This window comes from Rhinopithecus roxellana, chromosome 6, assembly GCF_007565055.1.
Source record: "Rhinopithecus roxellana isolate Shanxi Qingling chromosome 6, ASM756505v1, whole genome shotgun sequence".
Lineage (NCBI taxonomy): Eukaryota > Metazoa > Chordata > Mammalia > Primates > Cercopithecidae > Rhinopithecus > Rhinopithecus roxellana.
In genome coordinates this window covers 113,677,855-113,700,250 of record NC_044554.1, presented here as the reverse complement: position 1 = coordinate 113,700,250, position 22,396 = coordinate 113,677,855, and the positions used below count along the sequence as shown (strand labels likewise).

Sequence of the window (22,396 nt, the reverse complement as noted above, 5' to 3'; positions counted from 1 at the left end):
CCTGTATTTTGTGTTGTCTTTTGCAATCATATATATTCACACTCACATTAAGAAAGGGGAAACGTAGTTCTTTAAAAACAAAATGTCTTCCAATTGACATTTGGGAATCTCTAATGAAGGTCCTTTTCCACAAAGAATTAAATACTGAATTCCCTCATCAAGAGGTGGGATCTCTTAGTGGGCAGCATACTGGCTTTTTAACTACCAAATAAAAAAGAAGACCTGGTAGATAACAATGGTAGTAATGATGGTTACCAAGGCTCCTGAGCCCCTGCCATGATCCAGCCACTGGAGAACCATTTGCCAGCATCATCTCACATGGACAATGTTTGGTAAGCGATCGTTCCATTTTATTAGGAAACAAGACAAGGACCTCACTTTAATGACTACATCTCTGCAATTTCTCATTAAGTAGCACGGCTGGGATTGTATCTGGCCCTGGGAGGGTGGTGTGGCCAGATGCAGAGGGAAGGAGGCGGCAGCGGGAGCTGGACCAGGCGTGGACCGTGGATCTCGCAGGACACTGGGCTCAGGGTGACGAGGCCTTCAGACCCGGCTCAGCCACAAACCACCTATGTGGCTTCCAACAAGTCTTCAAGCCTCACAGTGATTAGATTTGTTCCTCTCTAAATTGGAGAGGTCAAGGGTTGCTAGACTGTGAGAATTTTACAGCCTCTGCCAATTCTGTGAATAAGTTGACAAACTGAAAAAATGCCTCTCAATGACAGCAGAGAGGGTTTCAGATGACTGACTGCTCCCTTTTAACACCCTGGTGACAGCTTGACCCTGGAGCAGATTCTCCTGCAGAAACAGAGAAGCCCCACAGTCACACAGTGCTGCCTCCCCTCCAGCGCACAGTGTCTGCCCTGTCTGCAGCCTTCCCAGGCGAAGGCCAGGGGACAGCCTGACAGTAACTCATGGCAATGTCACCTCTCCGCACCCAGGGAAGAGCCGCTGCCTGCTGAGCACGCCTGCCAGCTTCCCCTCCTGTTCCCTCGCCTTGCCCAGCCTTATTCTCTTCCCCACCTGCGCCTGGGTGGGGAAGGACTGTGAGTGTCGAGGGAGTCAGGCCAGCAGCTCCACACTTCCGTATGAGGTCCTGAAGAGAAGCAGCTGTGGGGGCTCATTCAGGCGGTTATTCAGGGGCTCATGTTCCCGCAAAACACCGTGGGGGACTTGGGTGCTCTAGAGAAGCAGCTGCAGGGGCTCATGTGGCAAAACGCCACAGAGGACTCAGGTGCTCTGGAATCCAGCATGGATTTTCTCCCTCGTCATTCATGGAGCTCTGGGCAGGCTGCTTAATGTCACCAGGTGGGGTGGGATAAGGGATTCCTGAGGTTCCTTCAAGCTCTCCTGACCTGACACAGGGCAGGCTGTCCCATTTGCTTAACAATAACCACTTCTCTCTCTTTCTGGCTGCTCACCTCCCTTACCCTCTCCATCACCACACATCCACCATCTCCAGCACCTCCATCAGCCCACCACCACCTCCACCTCCACCACCTTCACCACCTCCATCACCACAACCACCTCGATCATCTCCATCAACTCCACCACAACAGCCACCATCTCCACCTCCACAATCACCACCTCCACACCACAACCACCACAACAGCCATCACCTCCACCTCCACCACCTCCATCACCACCCTTACCACCTCCATCACCACCACCTTCACCACCACCTTCACCATCATCACCTCCACCTCCACCACCTCCACCACCATCTTTACCATCATTACCTCCACCTCCACCACCTCCACAACCACCTTCACAACCACAATCACCTCTATCACCTCCATCAGTTCCACCACAACAGCCACCACCTGCATCACCTCCACCACCACCTTCACACCTCCACCACCACAACCAACTCTGCCACCTCCATCAACTCCACCCACTACAACAGCCACCACCTCCAACATCATCTTCACCACCTCCACCTCCACCGCCACAACCACCTCTATCACCTCCGTCACCCCCACCACCACAGCAGCAACCACCTCCATCTCCTTCACCATCACCTTCACAACCACAACCACCTCTACCACTTCCATCAACTCCACCACAACAACCACCACCTGCACCACCTCCACCACCAACTTCACCACCTCCACCACCACAACCACCTCTGTTACCACCATCAACTCCACCACAACAGCCATCATCTCCATCTCCACCACCATCTCCACCACCTCCACCTCCACCACCACCGTCACCACTTTCACCACCACTACCTCCACTACCACAGCCATCACAACCATCTCTATCACTTCCATCACCCCACCCCACAACAGCCACCACCTCCACCTCCATCACCTCCACCACCATAACCTCTTCTATCACCTCTACCACCACCCAGCACCTCCACCACCTCGTCCACCACTACCTTCATCACCACCCCATCTCTGGCCCCCTACCTCTATCCCCTTCACCATCACCTCTATCATCACCAACATCACCACATCCACCACCAACCCACCTCCATCACCTCTACTGCCTCTATCATCACCACCACTTCCACCACCATCACCACCTCCACCACCACCACCTTTACCACTTTCACCGCCATCAGCACCTCACCACCACAACCACCACCACCACCACCACCTCCACACCTCTACTATCTCCACCACTTCCACCACCATTACCACCTCTGCCACTACCACCACTACCTCCACCACCTCCATCACCTCCACCAACATCATCACCTCCATGACCTTTACCACCTCTATTACCACCTCTACCACTACCACTACCACCACTACCTGCACCACCTCCATCACCTCCACCAACATCATCACCTCCACGACCTTTACCACCTGCAGTACTTCTACTATATTTATCTCCACCACCACCAACATCACCAGGTGCATTGCCTTTCCCATTCCCACCACAGCCACCATCACCACCACCATTACCTCTACCACCCTCACCACCTCCATCACCTCCATCAAATCCACCACCTCCACCAGTGTCACCACTTTTACCTCCATCACCACCTCCACCACAACCACTACCACCAGCTCTATCACCTTCCTAATCTCCAGCAAAATTACCTCCACCACCTGCAGCACCCACAGCCCCACCACTTCCATCACCTCCAGCACTTCCATGACCATTACCACCTCTAGCACTTCCACCACCCACAGCTCCATCACCTCCCACATCACCACAACAACCATGACTTTCATCACCTCCAATCATGACCTCCATCACCTCCACCACCTGCACCACCTCACCTCCACCACCTCCACCAATATCATCACCTCCTCCACCATTCCCTCTACCAACTTCACAGCCTCCATCACCTCCACCACTATCACCACTTCCACCATCTTCACACTGTCACCACCTTCACCACCTCCATGACCTCCAGCACCTCCACCACCACCAACTTCATCGCCTCCTCCATCTCCACCACAACCACCTCCACAACTTCCACTTCCACCAACATCACTGCCTCCATCACCAACAATACATCTACCACCACCACCTCCACCAACATCACTGCCTCCATCACCAACAATACCTCCACCACAACCACCTCCACCAACATCACCACTTCCATCACCTTTATCATTTTCATCGCCTTCACCACTTCCACCACCACCACCACCAGCTCCATCACCTCCGGGATCCCCACCAAAACTACTCTACCATCTCCAGCAAATCCAACACTACCACTTCCATTACCTCCACCACCATCACCACCTCCAGCCCTTCCAACACCATCCCCACCAGGTCCACCATCTCCCCTATTGCCATCACAACCATGACCACCTCTATCACCTCCACTACCTGCACCACCCCTACCTCCACCACATTCACTGTCATCACCACCTCCACCTCCACAACCACTACCTCCACCACCTCCATCACCTCCACCACTTTCACCAACTCCATCACCATTACCACCTCCACCATATCCACCACCACCTCCACCACCTCCATCACCTCCTCCACTTTTACAACCTCCATGATCTCCAGCACTTCCATCACCACCAGCTCCATCAGCTCCCCAATTCTAACACAACCAAGACCACCTCCACCACTGTCACCACCTCCACCACAATCACCACCTCCACGACCTTCACCACCTTCACCACCTTTACCACCACCTCTGTCTCCATCACCTCCCCCATCCCCATACCACTCTACCACCTCCAGCACCTCCAGCACCAACACTTCCAATGCCTCCACCACTGTTACCACCTCCATCTCCACCACCACCACCAGCTCCATCAGCTTCCTCATCTCCACCAAAACCACAATCACCTTCATCACCTCCACTATCTGCACCACCACCACCTCCACCACCATCACCACATCCCCCACCTCTACCACCTGCACCACCTCCACCACCTCTACTACCTGCACCACCTCCACCACCTCCAGCAATTCCACTCCAGCATTACCACCATCTTCTTCACCTCCATCACCACCTTCTCCACCTCCATCACCACTACCTCCATTGCCTCCCCCATCCCCACTACCTCCTTCACCTCCATCACCTCCCCCACCACCTCCACCACCATTTCTACCATCTCACCACATTCACCACCTCTACCACCACCATCACCTCCATCACCCCTACCACCTCCCTAACAGCTGTATCCCTTCCGGTGAGGCAGGGCTAAATGCCACTGTCTTCTGGCCTCTCTGGAGAAAGCTTTATGGGAGAGGAAAGGCTTCAGCAATCCAAAACGCTCTATTCAGAGGCCACAGATGGTTTTTAGATCTCTCTGCTTATGATCCCATCTTGGGGGGGCTCCAACAAAGCCGGCTGGAGGAGAGTCCAGGGCCAGCACCCCTCTCTTGAGGAAACCATTTAGAAGAGCCTTGCCATGTCCCAGGACACAGGATGCCACTCAGGTCTCAGGGCCCTGGGCAACTCTCGTCTAGAGAGGCTGGTCTTGGAATGTGTCAAGAGCTCCATCTTGGAATCTGTCCTTTCTGAGGGTTACCCTCATGGCCAGTGCCCCCTCTCAGCCCAGCTGGAGTCTCTCAGACCTTGCCCTGTGCACTCTGCCCTGTCTGCCTTGGTATCAAGACCCTCCTCACCCCTTGGCTGTGTCTTAAGTGTCTGTAGAAGTTTTGGCTTCCCAAGGCCGCTCCTCCTCCTCCACCTCTCAGAAGGCAGTGGAAGGTAGAAGGAAAACTTTCCATTTACTGAGCAGTAGGTGTTGGTAAACCCCCTTCTGTGCTAGAACAGCTGCAAAGGCAAATAATGGGGGCGTTGTCCCCCAAACACAGTTGCTACGAGTGAGCAGACCTGGGGAAGGGTGTTCCCACGTTGGCTTCCCTTGTAGTTGCTTAGGGAGAAGTTGAGATTGAGCTGAGTGAGGCCCAGGCTGCAGCCAGCACTCTTTGCACCACACAGAGTTTGTCTGTGTCTGGCTACCAGGCCCTAGGACATCCCCTGTATTGAAGGTGGGGCTGGGAAAAACGTCCTTCAGCCAAAAAGTAAACCATTAGTGAGTGCCCAGGCTTTGGTAATTTCATAAGAAGTGGATTTATTTCCTTCTTATCTCCAAAGAGGGCAGGGAATAGAGTGTGTGGGTGCAGCAGGCAGGTGCTGAGCACCTGACTCCACGGAGAAGGCCTCGCCAGGCAAATTCGCGGGGGCTGAATGCAGACCAAGAATGAAGGAGCAAGTCAAGTGAGAAGGGACATCTGTCCCCCAACCTGGCACATTCAGCTGCACAACATCCTGGTGAGGGGTGTGACCTGGATGCCAGGGGGCTGAAGCTGGGGCGCTGGGGGTTGTTGAGTCCCCCAGAGGTCGTGGCCAGCCCTGGGCAGCCTGTTTCATGCCTCTGAGGAGAGACTTGAGCACCGGAATTGATGAAGGTGTTCAGGTTCATTCAGACCCACTCCTAGGACAGGGGCCAACGCAGGACACGTGACGTGGGGACGTGGTGATGACGGCAGGCACTGGTTTTCCATTCACTTCCCCATTGCCCTGGATTGGTTCAGGGCAGGAGTGGCCCTGAGCTGCCGTCCTCCACTTCCCTCCTGCAATCAGAGTGGTGAAGGCCACGTACATTCCAGCCAGAGCTTTGGAGTCAGGGCTGAGCTCAAACCTTGCCTCTCCTGGCTGCATGAGTGAGTTACCCATTGATTACAAGCCTCGGGTCCTCTTCCATTAAATGCATATGGCAAGACTTCCTTCTCCTAGGGACGTGGTAAGGGTTGAAAATGTGATTACAAACTTTAAAAAAGGGGGTTAGCACCTAAAGGGGCTCCCAGGCAGCCCTCAGCGAACAGTTCCAAGTACCTGAAGAGGCAGAGGTGCTAAAGTGAAAAGGTCTGCAGTGCAAGGCCCAGCCCACCACTAAATAGTCTGTAACCCGTGAGCCGGGACTGAGAGGATTCCCAGTATGCAAGACGGTCTGTGCTAAAACCCAGGAAGTGCAGGCAAACTGGGGTGAGTTGGTCACTCTAGTTGGGAAAGTCATTTCACCCCTGTAAAGTCATGATGATGCCATCTAGTTCAGAGGGCCCCCAGCAAGACGTGCGTGAAAGTCCTTCCTGTTAACCAAGTGCTGCACTAAGGAGGGGCACTCTGTCTTCGTCACTGTTGTCATTGACATTCCCCTGATCAAGTCCCTTTGCCTGTACAGCCCACCCACCCCAGGGCCTGCAGCGATGATGCCCTGGGGCAGCAAGCATGCCACCATCTGTGCTTTCCCCTCACCACCATCAAATGTGCCCACACTTCAGCCTGAAAGGACCTGACAAAGAAAATCCTTCCACCACTTGCATTGTCTGGGTCCCAAACAGAAGAAACAAGATCGGAGTTGCTGGTTGCCAATCAATAAATAACAATGACCAGGAATGTGACATGAGCTTATTATGTGCTGGAAATTCAGTTTCACATAGTTGAAAGTCATCCTCAAAGAATAAAGCAAAACGTAGGCTCTTCTTGGTAGTCTCTGGCAAGTGAGGTTCCTAAACTTCCAGCTTAACTAAGTTAGCTGAATGGCAGGCCTGATTTTATACAACAAAGAAAACAAAAGCTCCACGTACTTCTAAGGTTTGGGGGGCTGGGGTTGGTATAGAAAGCTAGATTCATAAGCTGACTAGGCATTGACTGATGAGACCCACAGGAGACAGAGATGACCCTAAGGGAGGGGACGAGGCCATCGTGTGGATGGGGCCACCAGCCGACACACTGAACACTGCCAGGCTGGCACAGTTTGAGATACACTAAAGGTGAGGTTTCCCAGGCTCACACCTGTAATCCCGGCATTTTGGGAAGCCGAGGCAGGTGAATCACCTGAGGTTGGGAGTTCGAGACCAACCTGACCAACATGGAGAAATCCTGTCTCTACTGAAAATACAAAATTAGCCGGGCATGGTGGTGTGTGCCTATAATCCCAGCTACTCGGGAGGCTGAGGCAGGAGAATTGCTTGAACTTGGGAGTTGGAGGTTGCAGTGAGCTGAGATCATGCCACTGCACTCCAGCCTGGGCAACAAGAGCAAAACTCTGTCTCAAAAAAATAAAATAAAATAAAATAAAATAAAACAAAACAAAATAATTAACCATAACGTTACCACGTGACCCAGCAATTCCACTCCCAGCAATGCATCCAGGAGACATGAAACTGACATTCGTACAAACAACCCGTACATGAATGTTCACAGCAGCATTACCTACAATCCACAAAACAGGAATGCAGCCCAAATGTCCACCCACAGATAAGTGCATCAATAAAACAGGGTCTATTCACACACTGGACTATTACTCCACCATGGGAAGGAATAAGGTCCGATGCTACCACATAGATGAACCGTGAGAACACACTAAGTGAAAGAGGCTAGTCATGTTGTATGATCCCACCTGAAAATATGAAGTACTCAGAATCAGGGCTCCTCAGAGACAGAAACCTGATTTGTGGGTGCCATGGCCGGGGGAAGGGCAGATAGAGGAGTGACAGCTACTGCACACAAGGTTTCCTTCAGGGTGATAAAAATGCTTGGGAATTACTAATGATGATGACTGCACAACTCTGAAATACGCTAAAACACATGAATTGCACACTTCAAAATGGTTAATTTTATAATAAGTGAATCATAGCTCAATTTTTAAAATTAAATTAAAAAATAATGAAACAGCAAGGGCCAAAGCAGCCCAGCCCTGGCAGTGCGGTTGGTAGGTTGGCCTGGCCCCCAGTCCTCACACCGCACCACAGACGCCTCTGCCCGGCCCCCTCAAGAACAAGCACCCACGCCAACACCCCTCCACACTGGGGGAGCCACAGCCAAGCGCAGAAGCCCCAGCCCTGGCTCCGCACGGCCTCCTGTCCGACCTGGCCACGCAGCTGTCTCCTGCACAGTCAGAATTCCTTCCACCCCCAAGCTGTGGCTGGACAGGGGAAGACCGCGGTGAACCATCTGGGCCGTCCTTGAGGGAGAAGAGACCCAGAGAGAGGAGGTCAAAAGAACGCTCTCAGAAAGAAACCAAGTAGCGTCCTGGGCCTGGGGACTCTAGTCCCTGGAGGAGAGGCCAGGCCAGGGACGAGGACCGCGTGCTTGACTGTGCGAGCTGTCTGAGCGATTATGTAGGCCCTGAGCAGGTTTAGCAGCTCCAAAGTGCTTCTCAAAATCAGGATGCCGGGGATGCTAGAGCCACACTCAGCGCTCTCTGCCAAGCTGGGTTAAGCCCTTTCCAGTCCCTGCAGGAGCACAGCCAGTCGGCAGGTCTCAGCTCCCATGTCTCACAGGGAAGAAACAGGGGCAGAGATGAGTCCAGGGAGGCTCCCTGCGGCCTCCCTCGGCTGTACGTGGTGGCAGGGCACCCACACCAGGCACATCCCTCAGCGGAGCTGCACGGGCCTGCCTGTGTGTGGAGCCTGGAAGAAGCTGACGTTCTGTAAGTCTTGGATGGGAGAATCATGAAGAAGGCAGGTGTCCCTCTGAGCCCCCTCACTCCCCCAGCCCCACCCCAGACTCCCAGCCTGCCCTCCGAATCGGCCTTGTCAGGGAAAGGAGCCAGCAGACACCCTCTCGCTCAGGTAAACAGGACCACCTCCAGGCTGAGCTTTCCATCGCAGTCTGTCCTCCCTGTGATCGCACCTGTGAAGCCACATTCTGCTCCCCCACGCCTTCTCCACGTCTGCACACGCTTACCCATGTTTCTCACGCACAGGGGTGCGCTTCCCTCACCAGGCTGTGCGCTCCGTGACACAGGGCGGTGTTGCCCACTCTACATCCCGTGCCCAGCACAGGGCCTGGTAAATATCGACTGAGTGAACGAATGAGTGAATGAATGAATGGGGACTCATGGATTTCCGCTACTCACCTCCCTCAGAGCATCTTCACCACGAAAGGAACAAAGCCACACCACTCCCCAGGACCCTCAGTGTCTGAGGAAGGGAAGGAGGCTTCAAGGCCACTCAATCCAAGCTCCTTCCCAGAACTGATACCCCCAAGCCTGCTTCCCAGGACGTCTGTCCCTTCCGCCCAGTGTGCACTCACAGGCCCCACTCTGACCCTGCAGGATCGGGGGGCTGTTGTCAGGGTGTCTTGCTCACTTCCCTAACACCTCATTCTCCCCCGCCCCCACCAACACCAAACGAAGAAGGAAAAGGACGGGGGAGGAGGAGAGAAAAGAAGAGAATCAGAAGAGAAACACAAGTCTAATCATCGAATAGCCCAGTATGTGCAGAGAGGAAACGGGAGGCGGGATGAGCTCACAGCCCTGGGAAGGGAAGGGCAGGAGGCCTGGCCAGGCAGTGGTGACTCAGGGCTGTGCTTTTGTGACTTATCCACAATGGCGGGGTGGTGCACGGGCTCCATGCGGAACAAAGCAGTTCTATGGAGCAGCCACCAAAGCCAGGGCAGAGCCGGGAGCAAACACTCGGGGAAGAAAGGCAGCTCCTGGGTGTGGGCTGGGGGCCGCAGGAAGTGCAGGCCCATTCATGGGTCTTCCAGGAAGCAGCATGCTCACAGGGCACCCAGGACGGAGGAGGGGCACAGAGGCCCACGCTGAGAAGACTCAGCCACAGGATGAACTGCTAGACTAGGCTGGAAAATATGTGAGGCCAAGGAGCAACCTCACCCTACGACTTTTCACGACTCCAGGCAGCGCCCACAGGCTCTGTGTGCAGCCCAGTTCCTCAGGCTCCGGCCAGAGCCTGTGGCACCAGCCTGGCCCTGTCAGGCGTCCCTAGGCCTGCCTGGCCCCTCTGGTTTGTACCAACTTTAAGCATGAGAATGGCTGCTGCCTCCATCTGCATCCTTCCTGGGACACCCCCTCCTTGCACAAGCTTTGAGGCACCTGAAGGTCCACAGCATCTCCCCGTCACTGTACTGCCCGTGACACTCCTGCCACCGATGGCACACCCAGCAACAAGGCATTCGCAGGAATCAAGGGCGGGCACAGGCAGAGCGGGCGCCCAATAGCTGTGTGGCCGCTGAAGCCCCAAGCGGTCCAGAGCTGAAGTCAACCCAAGAGAATGCCACCAGCCTCTATGAAAGGCTCCAGGGGCCCGACCAGGGGCCTGTCCCTTCCCGACCCACAGCCACCCTCTGGGGCTCAGCCCAGTGTCCCGTTGCTCTAGCTGTGTGGCGTGACCTCTGCATCTCACTTCCCGTGCCATACAGTGCCACTACATCAGGGGTCTTCACACTGGTGCATAAAGGGCACAACCCCATTTAGAAACCCTCTCCCAGCAAGTGTGCTCTTTGCTACTGGGCCCCCAGCTCCAGGGAACAGGCCTGAAGGGGCCAGGCCTTAGGACAGCCCCTCTTGATAGAGACAGAGTTGTACTTGTTCCTTGTCAAAAGTGTCTCTGGCACCGGTTCACCCACGAGGGTTGAGAAGGTGGTGAATGGGCGCAGGCACAGGTGTCTGGGAAGGGCTGTCCCCCGCACTCTCCTGCAAAACAACATCACAGCAAGGGCAGAACCAGGAGTCACCGTGTGGGTGGCCAAGAGTCCCATGTGCTGAGCAAGCTGACATTTTCCCGTCTGTCCTTGCTGTTAGCCACTCACTTCCCTGCTGAATGCCAGCTCTGCTTCCAGGTGCCCGGAGTGGATGGCCAGGCCTCTGCTCCAGCAGCAGAGGGGCACAGCGTGGGGCTGGGGGGCTGGAAAGCAATCTTCCTTAAATACAAAACCCCCTGAGTAAGCTTCCCAGACCACTCAAACCAAACTCACCCACCCCTGGCAAACCCCTCTCCCTCACAGCACCTTCAGGGCTACCCAGCCTCTAAGAACCTGCTGTTGATGTCTAATTCTTTAGACCTTTACCTAATCAGATAGAATTTCCAGCAGGAACAGAAATGAAAGGGGCACCGCATGAAGTCAGGTGAGCCCCGCGGGGACGGACGGGCTGTCCTCCTCCAGGCCCAGCAGAAAGCTCTGTCACTCCCTCTCTTGAAAGCACCTTCCCTGCACCCTCCAGCCTATGTCTCAGATCACACTGGTCATTCCTCAGACGGATGGGCTACCCGTGGCATCACCTGGAATGCAGCCCGGGGCACCACCATCAGGAGTCCGGGGCCCAATGCAATCACAGGGCCGGGGCACCACCATCAGGAGTCCGGGGCCCAATGCAATCACAGGGCCGGGGCACCACCATCAGGAGTCCGGGGCCCAATGCAATCACAGGGCCGGGGCACCACCATTAGGAGTCCGGGGCCCAATGCAATCACAGGGCAGGAAAGCAAAACGCAAATAGGAAAGGAAGTAAGAAGGAAAGAGAGACACCAACAGGACACCCCAGCCCACTGTCTTGGGGGCAGCTCATACCAGGAATAGGAAGAGGAGCTGCAGAGACCTTCCAGGAGCCTGGAAACCACGTGGGAAGTAGCATCGAGGGAACACCTGTGCCCTGGCCTAGGACACCCCAGGCCACTGTCTTGGGGGCATCTCATACCAGGAATAGGAAGAGGAGCTGCAGAGACCTTCCAGGAGCCTGGAAACCACGTGGGAAGTAGCATCGAGGGAACACCTGTGCCCTGGCCTAGGACACCCCAGCCCACTGTCTTGGGGGCAGCTCATACCAGGAATAGGAAGAGGAGCTGCAGAGACCTTCCAGGAGCCTGGAAACCACGTGGGAAGTAGCATCGAGGGAACACCTGTGCCCTGGCCTAGGCATGCGGGTGGGTCAGGGCAGGAACGGTCCGTCAGCCCCTTCTGTCCCAGCTTACTCTGCCTGGCCACCATGGCAGACGAGAGCTCTGCTCAGGGACCCCGGCCGGCGGCCTGCCCACCTCTGCGCACGCTTTCAGGATCACGGGGTCGAGGAAGAGAGTGGGATGTGCTGGCTCTTGGAGCTTCTGCCCCAACGTGACACAGACCTCTGCCGTACGTATTTCATTGACTCGGGCAAGTCACACAGCCGCTCTCGGGTCCAACAAGGTAGAAATGTGTAATCCTTTCACAGGGGGGGCACCAGGTATTTTTAAACAATAATGCAGACCGTAGCAGAGGGAAAATTGGTACAAGCATCTTGGAGAACAATTGACTGTCTGGGGGAGCTGAGGAAATACACATGCTAGGGTCCAGCAATCCCACTGCTGAGAACACAGCCTAGAGACACGCAGGCCCGTACACAGGCCACACAGACCAGTGATGCTCCTAAGAGCTGGAAACGACTTGAACAGCCATCAAACGCAGGATGAGTGCAGATTATGGCACATTTAGAAAGACAGGCCCTTATACAGCAATCGAATGAACAAGTTAGAACTGCAGGCAGCAACGTGGACTAATCTTAAAACATCATGTTTAGCAAAATCAGTGACTCAAAAGAACATTAACAGTGGAATTCCACTTTACAATCTTTTTAAACAGCAACACTAAATCCTATTTAAAGACACACGCATAGTTCCAAACTACAGGGCCGAACAAGGAAGCGTTCCACACCGAAGTCAGTCCTGGGGCTCCTCATGAGGAGGGAGGAGAACTTCTGGGGAGACAGCAGGGTCCTGCTTCCTGAGTCAATAAGAGAATCACACTGTTGTTTACAATTATTCATCACGCCATCTGTAAATTTTATGCACTTTTCTGTATGCTTTCTATTTCACAATTCAAGGTTTTCATAAGTGGAAGCGTGATGAAGAATGCGTTCGGTAGTACTACACACGCAGCGAAGTCAGTGTGGGACAGGGGGCAGGAGCAAGGAGACCTGCTGTGTTCCCTACATCCCTGAGGGGCCCAGGTAGAGACGCTCAGCCTCCTGGGCCCTGAGTTTCCTGAGTTTCCTGGGTGATTAGAGAAGTGTGCCAGAACAATTGGGTTTTAAGCCTCTCCCCTATGCTTTTTATTTTATTTTATATTTTATTTTGTGAGGGAGGGTATCAGGGTCTTGCTCTGTCACCCAGGCTGGAGTGCAGTGGTGCTAGAGCAGCTCACTACAGCCTTGACCTCTTGGGCTCAGGTGACCGTCCCGCCTCAGCCTCCTGAGTACCTGGGACCGCAGGCACACTCCCCAAGCCCAGCTGTCTCCTGCCTTTCTATTATAGATTCCGATTCATATTAGGACAGCAAATCCTCTGGCTGTGATCCTGTGAAGAGTCTTTCATCCGAGACGCCATGGGCTTTCCAAACAGAAACACCTCCATTCCAACCGGAGGCGAAGAAAGCCCTTCCTTCAGGGCCTGCGTGGCTGCGGTAGGCTCCGCCTCTGCCCCGCCCCCGGAGGGAGCCCTGTCATGGGAAAGCTGTTTCCGGTCAGCAGACTGTCTCCAGGAGGCTGGAGGGAGCCCATCACCGTGGCCTGCCTTGGAATCACCGATTTGGCAGAATCCTTGGAGGCGCCTCATCTGACACCTCCATTTTTGTTTTTTTTTTTGACGGAGTCTCGCTCTGTCGCCCAGGCTGGAGTGCAGTGGCCGGATCTCAGCTCACTGCAAGCTCTGCCTCCCGGGTTTACGCCATTCTCCTGTCTCAGCCTCCCGAGTAGCTGGGACTACAGGCGCCGCCACCTCGCCCGGCTAGTTTTTTGTATTTTTTTAGTAGAGACGGGGTTTCACCGTGTTAGCCAGGATGGTCTCGATCTCCTGACCTCGTGATCCGCCCGTCTCGGCCTCCCAAAGTGCTGGGATTACAGGCTTGAGCCACCGCGCCCGGCCGACACCTCCATTTTTGACTGACAATAGTGTAGCGACCATTGCTGTCACGTTTCCTGTGTATCTCCTTGCCTCGTCTACCTTAGCGACAACCAGGTGAGGCAGGTACTGCCATCACCTTCACTTCACGGATGGTGAAAAGGAGGCCTTGGGACGTTCACAGTCACGTGACTGGTCAGTGGTGCATACAGAGCGACATTGGCCCTAGAGAGGGTTGGTGGTGACCTGCCTCAGGGCACATCTTGTGCTGGTGAAAATTAAGACTGAACTTAACTTTCAGTTAAAATTAAGGCTGACCCTAGAATACAAGTGTCTGGGATTCTCCTGGTGAAGAGTACTGTAAACTACCTCCCGTCCTCCTCCAGGATGCCCTGCCTAACCCAGCTCCCCTCAGCCGAGCTCCCAGCTCCCCGTCACCTGGTGCTGACCATGACAGCTCTGGGTGGTCACCTTCTCGTGTGTCAGTCCCCCACAGAAAAACAAGAAAAGAGACCACCACACCAGGCCTGGACTGCGGCTACAGCAGAGGAGCTTCCCAGTACAGACTATGGATAGCTTGAGTCAGCTTCCAAACCAAAGGCTGGAGGACTCTCTCTGGTGTGTGGCCAGCACCAATGACACAGCCAGAAATGGTATTTGGCTTTTCTGCAGGATTCTGGGGAGAAAACACTGTGATAATGACGAGGCTGATTTTTTTCATGTATCTGGGTCTGATTCTGTATGAATTTGTAATTCCCGTAATGATGCTTTCCCGAAGGAGGTAGGGAAATGTTGTTTTGTTGAAGAGGGTTTGGCAAAAGCCAGTGTGAGACATTGGTGGAGTGTTTGGAGGTCCAGGGACAACTGGAGTGTCCATCCTGAGACTGGAGGTGCTGGGGGCCACTCGTGCAGTGGTCAGAGTGGGTGGGCATCTCAAGTAACCGTGAAGGATTTCTCTTTGTACAATACTTCCTTACTTTGGAGTTGAGAGGGTAATGGTGGATGTAAGATGAGAGAGAGCCACCTGCTTTCTGGGTGCCTTGGCAGTGGGATGTGGCTAGGACCCTCCCAGGTGCACACCTCTCAGGAAACTGTACGGCATCGTAAGTGCTTTGGTCAGGGCGACAGTGTGCAGAGCTTGGACTGCACCGACTCGCCCGGTGGCCTGACAGTACCGGAAGCCCATCGTCAGCATTCCCAGGCAGAGCACATGGCGGCAGCTCCTTCCCGCCTGGCTTCATATCCCAGATGGTGGCATTGTTTCCAAGAAATGAAAGTCAAATACACTTTCAGAGTCAGAGAGGAGAGCACGAGTTCGAACTAGCCAAAACCAGTGCAATGGCCATTCTCACATTTATCTTCCCGGGCTATCCACTCCGTGAGTGTCGTTGGCATCTCTACTTTCCACGGTGCTATGACACAATTGGGACCAACTTCCTGGGTCCGGAGACCTCTGAGAAGCTGTGGTTAAGTGGGGGCTTGGGAAGAACAACGTGAAGTTAAATTCTAAGGCAATCCGGTTTCTAAAAAGTCCGAATCTTAGATTTTCCAACTGCTCTGCTTTGAGTTTCTAGAACTGAGCTTCTAGAGATTGGAAAGACAGAGGGCAGCTAATAGACCCCATCATTTAACTGAGTACTTAAAATGCAATCTTTTTTAAAATTTTATTTTTCAGTTGCTCTTTAAAAGTTATCCCAATATATAATTTTTGTCAGTGGATAAACTTAAATACATAGGACACCTCGCCGTAAAATTACGGAGACGGGTTTTGCACGTGGCTTATGGAATCCATCTTACTGCCTTACAGTCATGCCATAGGCATATTACTGCAAGAGGCTTAATTTGCACTTGAAGTATGCGGGTCTGTTGGTGTGAAGAACAAAGTGGAATCCAAGCTGTATCTGGGAAGGGACTCGGCCTACTTAGAGGTTGGATATTATCCTCATCATGCATCAGATGTCTGTGGTGAGCCTGCAGGGGAGAGAAAGCACCAACAGAATGGTAAGCAAATTGAGAAAGCCACAGGAACTCCCAGAGTGGTGAGGGTGGTGGCCTTGAGCATCCACTGAGTACACCTTTGGTCTAGGAGGAAGCGCACCAGTTCAGATTGCTACAGTCACAAAACTCACTAACCAAAGGCTTAGGTGACACCCTGTCTTCATCCTACTCTGATGAGAAGTTGAGAAACATCATTTAAACAGACTTATGTGGTGGACTGAGCTACAACAGTGCCGTTTCCAGGACAGACACAGACACAGCCCCGGTCTTGGGGCATTTCAGAAGACAGAATGAGGACCTGTGCAGGAGAGGAAGAGGGCCGCGGGATGGAACCGGGTGCTGGTCACGGGCTCATGTCTCTTGGAGGAGGCCTTGGTGTGGCTGGTCCCATCCTCCGAGCATCACTCCTCAATATCTTACCAATGTCAAAGATGTCAACCCATTCCTAAAATGTAAGGTTGATCAAAGGCTTAAGATACAGTTTATATTCAAATGACCAGATCAAAAATGTTAAGGAAGCATGCAAATAGATGAGATCTACAGAAGAACTTAAAAGATGGAATTTATCTAGCACAAATACAACATCCTGAACTCCAATGTAAGCTGGAGAAGAGCTGAGATGATTTAGGACATGTGAAGAAGATCCAGGTAATCTGATGGCAGTTGTGAGAGGTCTGCAAAACAGACTACGATGTTTAAAACACCAGTTTGGACTACATCGATGGAATTTAACATTCAGACTACAGCCGGTCAAACCAAATTCCGCGAACTGGGTTCAGCCCCGGACTGTCTGAAGACTAACTCTTGAGAATACTAAGTGATCGCCAAAGAGAATGCCTAGACTAGACCAAAACGCTCATCACAGTAAGGGATGTACTGAGGCATGTGGTCAGCAGGTGGGGTTTGCAGCCCACTCTCCAATCTGCCATTTAACCGTGTGACTTTAGACATCTACTGAACCTCTCTGAACCTCTGTTTTCTCATCTATACAATGTAAACTTTCTCTGAGATAATTATGTAAATCACAATGCCTGTCCCTAAGCAAGCACTCAACAAATTTGCTAAATTATTGTTATTAGTATCATTGTGCTAAAAAACAAACAAACAAAGAAAAAAAACCTCCTGGCGCGCTGAGGCCAGCAGGTGGGAGCTGCGGGCCAGGTGTCCAGGGATAAGGTGAAAAGCCACCAGAGAATGACACGCCCCCAGCTTCAGAGAGTTGGGTTGCAATGCAGAATTTGTGGATACTAAACTTGAGAAGCACTCCTCTGAAAATGCTACACTTCTACTCAAAGTGTGCAGTCAGCTCAAGGTGTCCCAGAACAAACACCGGCGCTGAATGGGAACAGAGTGAGCTGGGTGATCCACAGGCCTCTGGCCAGCTCTAAGGCGCTGCAGCTCTTTCTCTTACACCTTCTGCAACTTCAGTATTAAATAACATAAATACGTATTGGGCCTTCCCAATACCCAAGATTATAAAAATATTCCCCAAGGAAGCCTTTTGCTCTCTGGAGGAACTAGCTCACCTAAGCCCAAGCCTGTCCACAGCCACGTCCCAGGGCTGGGGACAGAAAATGGAGAGAGCGAGAGTCCCCTCCCAACCTCCCACATACTCAGAGCCCCTCTTCCACCAAGAGGCTGACTCCACCCCTGTCCCGCACCTCCGGCTTGAGCCCCGCCCCTGCCCGCACCTCCCGGCGTCAGCCCCGCCCCTGCCCGCACCTTCCGGTGAGAGGCGAGAAGTGATGCTCACCCGGTTCCAGCCTTCCGGGGCGCTGCTGGTCCTCGCGCCAAGGGCTCCCCACAGCAGGGTGAGAACACGGCTGAGCAGCTCTTCCCCAGCCTGGGCGTGCGTCATGTAGGCCTAAAGAACGAACGGGTCTCACGTGACCTGCTGTCCTCTTAGACAATTCACTCTCTCCATTTCAGTCCACAGAGTTCCTCGTTGAGCCTCATGATGCTGCTTTCTCCCCACTGATTATGAAAGTAGTATAAGCTCATCGGACAAAGTTTGGAAGACACAGAGAGGTTACTTTTTTTTTTTTTTTTTTTTTTTTCTTTTTTGAGATGGAGTCTCGCTCTGTCGCCAAGCTGGAATGCAATGGTGCAATCTCGGCTCACTGCACGCTCCGCCTCCCGGGTTCAAGCGATTCTCCTGCCTCAGCCTCCCGAGTAGCTGGGACTTCAGGCGCCCGCCACCTCGCCTGGCTAGTTTTTGTATTTTTAGTAGAAACGGGGTTTCACCATATTGGCCAAGCTGTTCTCGATCCATTGACCTTGTGGTCCGCCCACCTCGGCCTCCCAAAGTGCTGGGATTACAGGCGTGAGCCACCGTGCCCGGCCAGAAAGGTCACTTTTAATCACCCTTCACCTCATCATCTAGAACTAAATAATAACTACGTTATGGACTTGATATATATATATGTAAAAGATTTATCTTACAACATTGGGTTTGTACAATTTCTTATGAGCAGCATCCTTCTTTCCCGTATCAACACATTATGCAAATTTTCCAACTCATTAGATCCTCTTCAAAATTATGGCTGTGGCATTCCACCCACGAACAGGGCTTTCCTTACTGGACAGTTTCCTATTTTAGCTGTTTGTGTTGTCTCCTTCTTTTGGTATTATATACAGCTTTGCGGTAAAATTAAAAAAATCTACTATGTAGCTTTTTGTTATTTCTTTAGGATAAATTCCTAGGACAGGTTTATTGCTGGGTCAAATGGTTTAAACATTAAGAATCCTGATAAAAAGTCATAGAATTACTTCCAGAAAATTATACCAATTTACTCGTAGCTGTATAGGAGAATGTTCGTATTACTCAGCCTTTGCTAAACCTGACTGACTGTTATCTCATTGTTCTATCTCTGCCAATTTGAGCATTGAAAAATATTTTTTCAATTTTACTGTAAATTATTTAATCACTAGTGGGGTTGAACATTTCACTTATTTTTATTGGCCATTTGTCTTACTTTTGGTAATTGTCTGTTGACACTGTTTGCTCATTTTTCTCCCTGGATGTTCAACATTTTTTTATTGCTCTTTAAGCGCACTTTTATATTTAAGGTTTTTAACTCTTAGTCTGCCATATTGGAATATTTTTCCAGTACATTTTGTTTGCATTTTAACTTGAAATCTTATTTTTAATGTGCAAATATTTTAATTTTAATACAGTCAAACCTAATAAATCTGTGCATTTGTAGGTTTTCTTTGTTATGTTTTGAAAGGTCTTTCCCATTCTAAGATCAGATAAAAATTGCTCTTGTTTTTTCTCTCTGTTTTTTTATGGTTTTTTAAACATGGTGGTGTCTGATGGGAAGTGACTGTAACTCTTCTTTTCCAAATAGTAACCCACTGTCCAGCACCCTTCACTCAACAACCCATGTGAAATGTACGTTCTATCATATACTAAAGTAGTTTAAAACATTTTAACATTATACATTAATCAACATGAAATTAATTTTTTGTAAAATATTTTGTTTTCCCGTTTTTCATTATGTTGATCTACCTTTCTCGCACTGTTTGATTGAATATTTCTTTATAATACTTGTAGTTTGGTAGAGCAAATACAACTACCAAATTTTATTTTACAAAAATGTTCATCTATTTTCACTCATTTGTTATTTCTCCAATTTAGAATCAACTGGTCAAGTTCCAAAATTGTCCTGAAATGATTTTGGTTGGAATTACATTATGTTTTAAATTAATTACAGGAAAAGTATTACCTTGATAATATTGAGCCTTCACGTCTGAGAATATGGCAAATCTTTTCATTTAATTAAATTTTAGAACACTGTTTTGTTATACAAGTTCTTCCCATTTCTAAAATCGATTCCAAGATATTTTATGCACTATAATACAGTCTTTTCTCCCCTATGTTTTCAAACCTTTTATTGCCAATGCAGAGAACACCTATTGGCTAATATTTTTGTGCTATGACTAGCCAATTTAGTACAAACTCTTTCAATGGTAGTACTAGTGTTTTCAATTTATTCTCTTGAGTTTTTTAGGTAGACAAGTGAAAGGTCTACAAATTACAATAATTTTTTCTGCCTTTTGGCAATATATCTATTACTTCTTATGTTTTTCTTATCTTATTGTATGTTTAAAACTTATAGATCAGGGTTAAAATGGGGAAATGGGCTCTCCTGCCTTATTCTTCAGTTTAATAGACTTCTTTTGATTATTTTATCCTAATGTCTGATGTTAGGTTTTAGTTTAAAAGACAGAATATTTACCAAGTTTAAAAGTAAACATTTTATTCCTAATCCACTAAAAAAATTTTAGCAGCATCTCCTAGAAGTTTGTCAAGATGAATATTTTTTCCTGTCCTTGAACCTATTGATGTAACAAATTACATTAACAGTAGCCTATGTTAAGCCAGTATCTCATTTCTGACATAAATCTTTATTAAAATTAAGCTGTAATATTCTTTCAATATTCTCCATGGTTTGATTACATAGTATTTTATTTACAATGTAAGGTATTGATAGGCATAAATGAGAATGGTTTATAGTTTTTTATACTGTTTCGGCCAGGATTTATATAAGAATTTTGCTATCTTTGAAAAATGAATTCGGGAGGCTGTTCATTTTATGGTTGGATATTTATATAGCACAAAATAAACTTGCCACTAAAATTGTCTGTGTCATGGAACTATGTGTTCTTGTATTTGAGACAATTCTTTGAGAACATGTAAATTGTATTCCAGTGTCATCAATCTGTCCATGTTTTAAACATCTTATTAATCCAGTTTTGCCCACTTTATTTTCCCAGAAAATAATCAAATTTATCAAAACCTAAAAATTTACAAGCAGAATTTTATAATCATGTTTTTTCTCGTTTACTCTCTAAAACTTCATATTATGTTCATACCTCCTTTTCCATTTCTAACTTTATGCATTTGTATTTTCTCTTTATTATTTGACTTTTGGATGTCTTTTTTCCCCAAATAACCAGTTGATAGATTTATAACCCATATAGATATTCTTCTGTTTTCTAATATAATAATTTTTGCATATATCATCTTATTTTCTCTGTTTTTCTTCTTTTGTGTTTCTGCTTATTTTTTGTCTGTTTTTCCACTTCTTGAATGCATAGCACATCTCTCTGTATTTTTTCCTATATGGTAATAAATGAATAATATGGTAACGAATGAATAATAAATGTTAACACCGTATATTTCACGAATACTGTTTTGACCACTCCTATAAGAGCTCAAAAGCAGGATTCCATTGATACTAACTAAACAGCGAGTGCTATTTTGATTCTCTCTTTAATGCCACTTATTTTGTTGAATGATTCTTAATTTCCAAAAAGTTTAGGGTTGGGGCTAAAACTTTTGGTCAAGGCTGACGTAACATATGAGCAGATCCGGATCTCAATGGATGGAGGTGGATGGGAAGGCAGAGGGAACGTGAACAGAGACACAGACATGCACAGCCAGAGTGGCTAGTCACCAGAGTCCTGTGGTCCCAGCTCAGGAAGATGACGCAGCCAGGACCACGCAACCAATGAACCTTTCAGGGCCTGGGCCTCCAGGCCAGTCCTAGGACACTGACTAGCGCCAGGGACGGGGGCACTCCTGCACTTGCTCTCTCTCTTCCTCCTTTCTCTTTCTTTTTCTCTTCGTCTCTCTCCCTCTCTCCATCCCCATCTCTAGCTCTATTTCTACATCAACCTCTTCTGAAAAAAATAAAAACTTTCTTTCAAAAAGGCACTATTTTATAATCTTAGTAATGCTCTCAAACCATGAAGTCTCCAGTAGAAATCTCGTCACCATCGCCATAAACAAACACGTACTTGCGTGTGTCAGAGCCATTTTCTCTGCCCACATGCTGGCAGAAAGCTCAGGCTCCATGGTTGAGAGCCAAAACTCACGAGCAGCTCTTGCCATCAGAAAATGGGGGCGGGCCTCCCAGCCAGTATCTGTCTCCCTGGTCTGCCACCGCTACTGCCTGTTTGCTACCATTCACCTCTGACGTGCAGGTGGTGTGCACAAAAGTCACCCTAGGAACCAAAGCCTGTTTTGAAACAAAGTGCATCTCCATGTGTCTCTTTGGATTACTTTCAAGCCCCATACACTTGTCCCTACCAAATCCAAAGTAGCTTTTATTTTTGGATATGGGTTTGTGTAGTTATTTCTACCTTTCACCATCTCCGACATGATCAACAATAGCCACGTATGTCCACAATATAAGAAGAGAGAGAAGTGGAATAAGAGGCGTCACTCACACCCAGGCATAGTAGCATGCACCTGTGGTCCCAGATACTAGAGACGTAGAGGCAAAAGGACCACTGGAGCCCAGGAGTTCAAGGCTGCAGTGAGCTATGA

The 22,396-nt window shown here is 50.0% G+C and overlaps 1 pseudogene; it reads left to right on the top strand.

Annotated features, from left to right (window-relative positions):
* Nucleotides 1-2,540: 2,540 nt before the first annotated feature.
* On the top strand, nt 2,541-3,414 carry LOC115898200 (annotated as a pseudogene).
* Nucleotides 3,415-22,396: the final 18,982 nt, after the last annotated feature.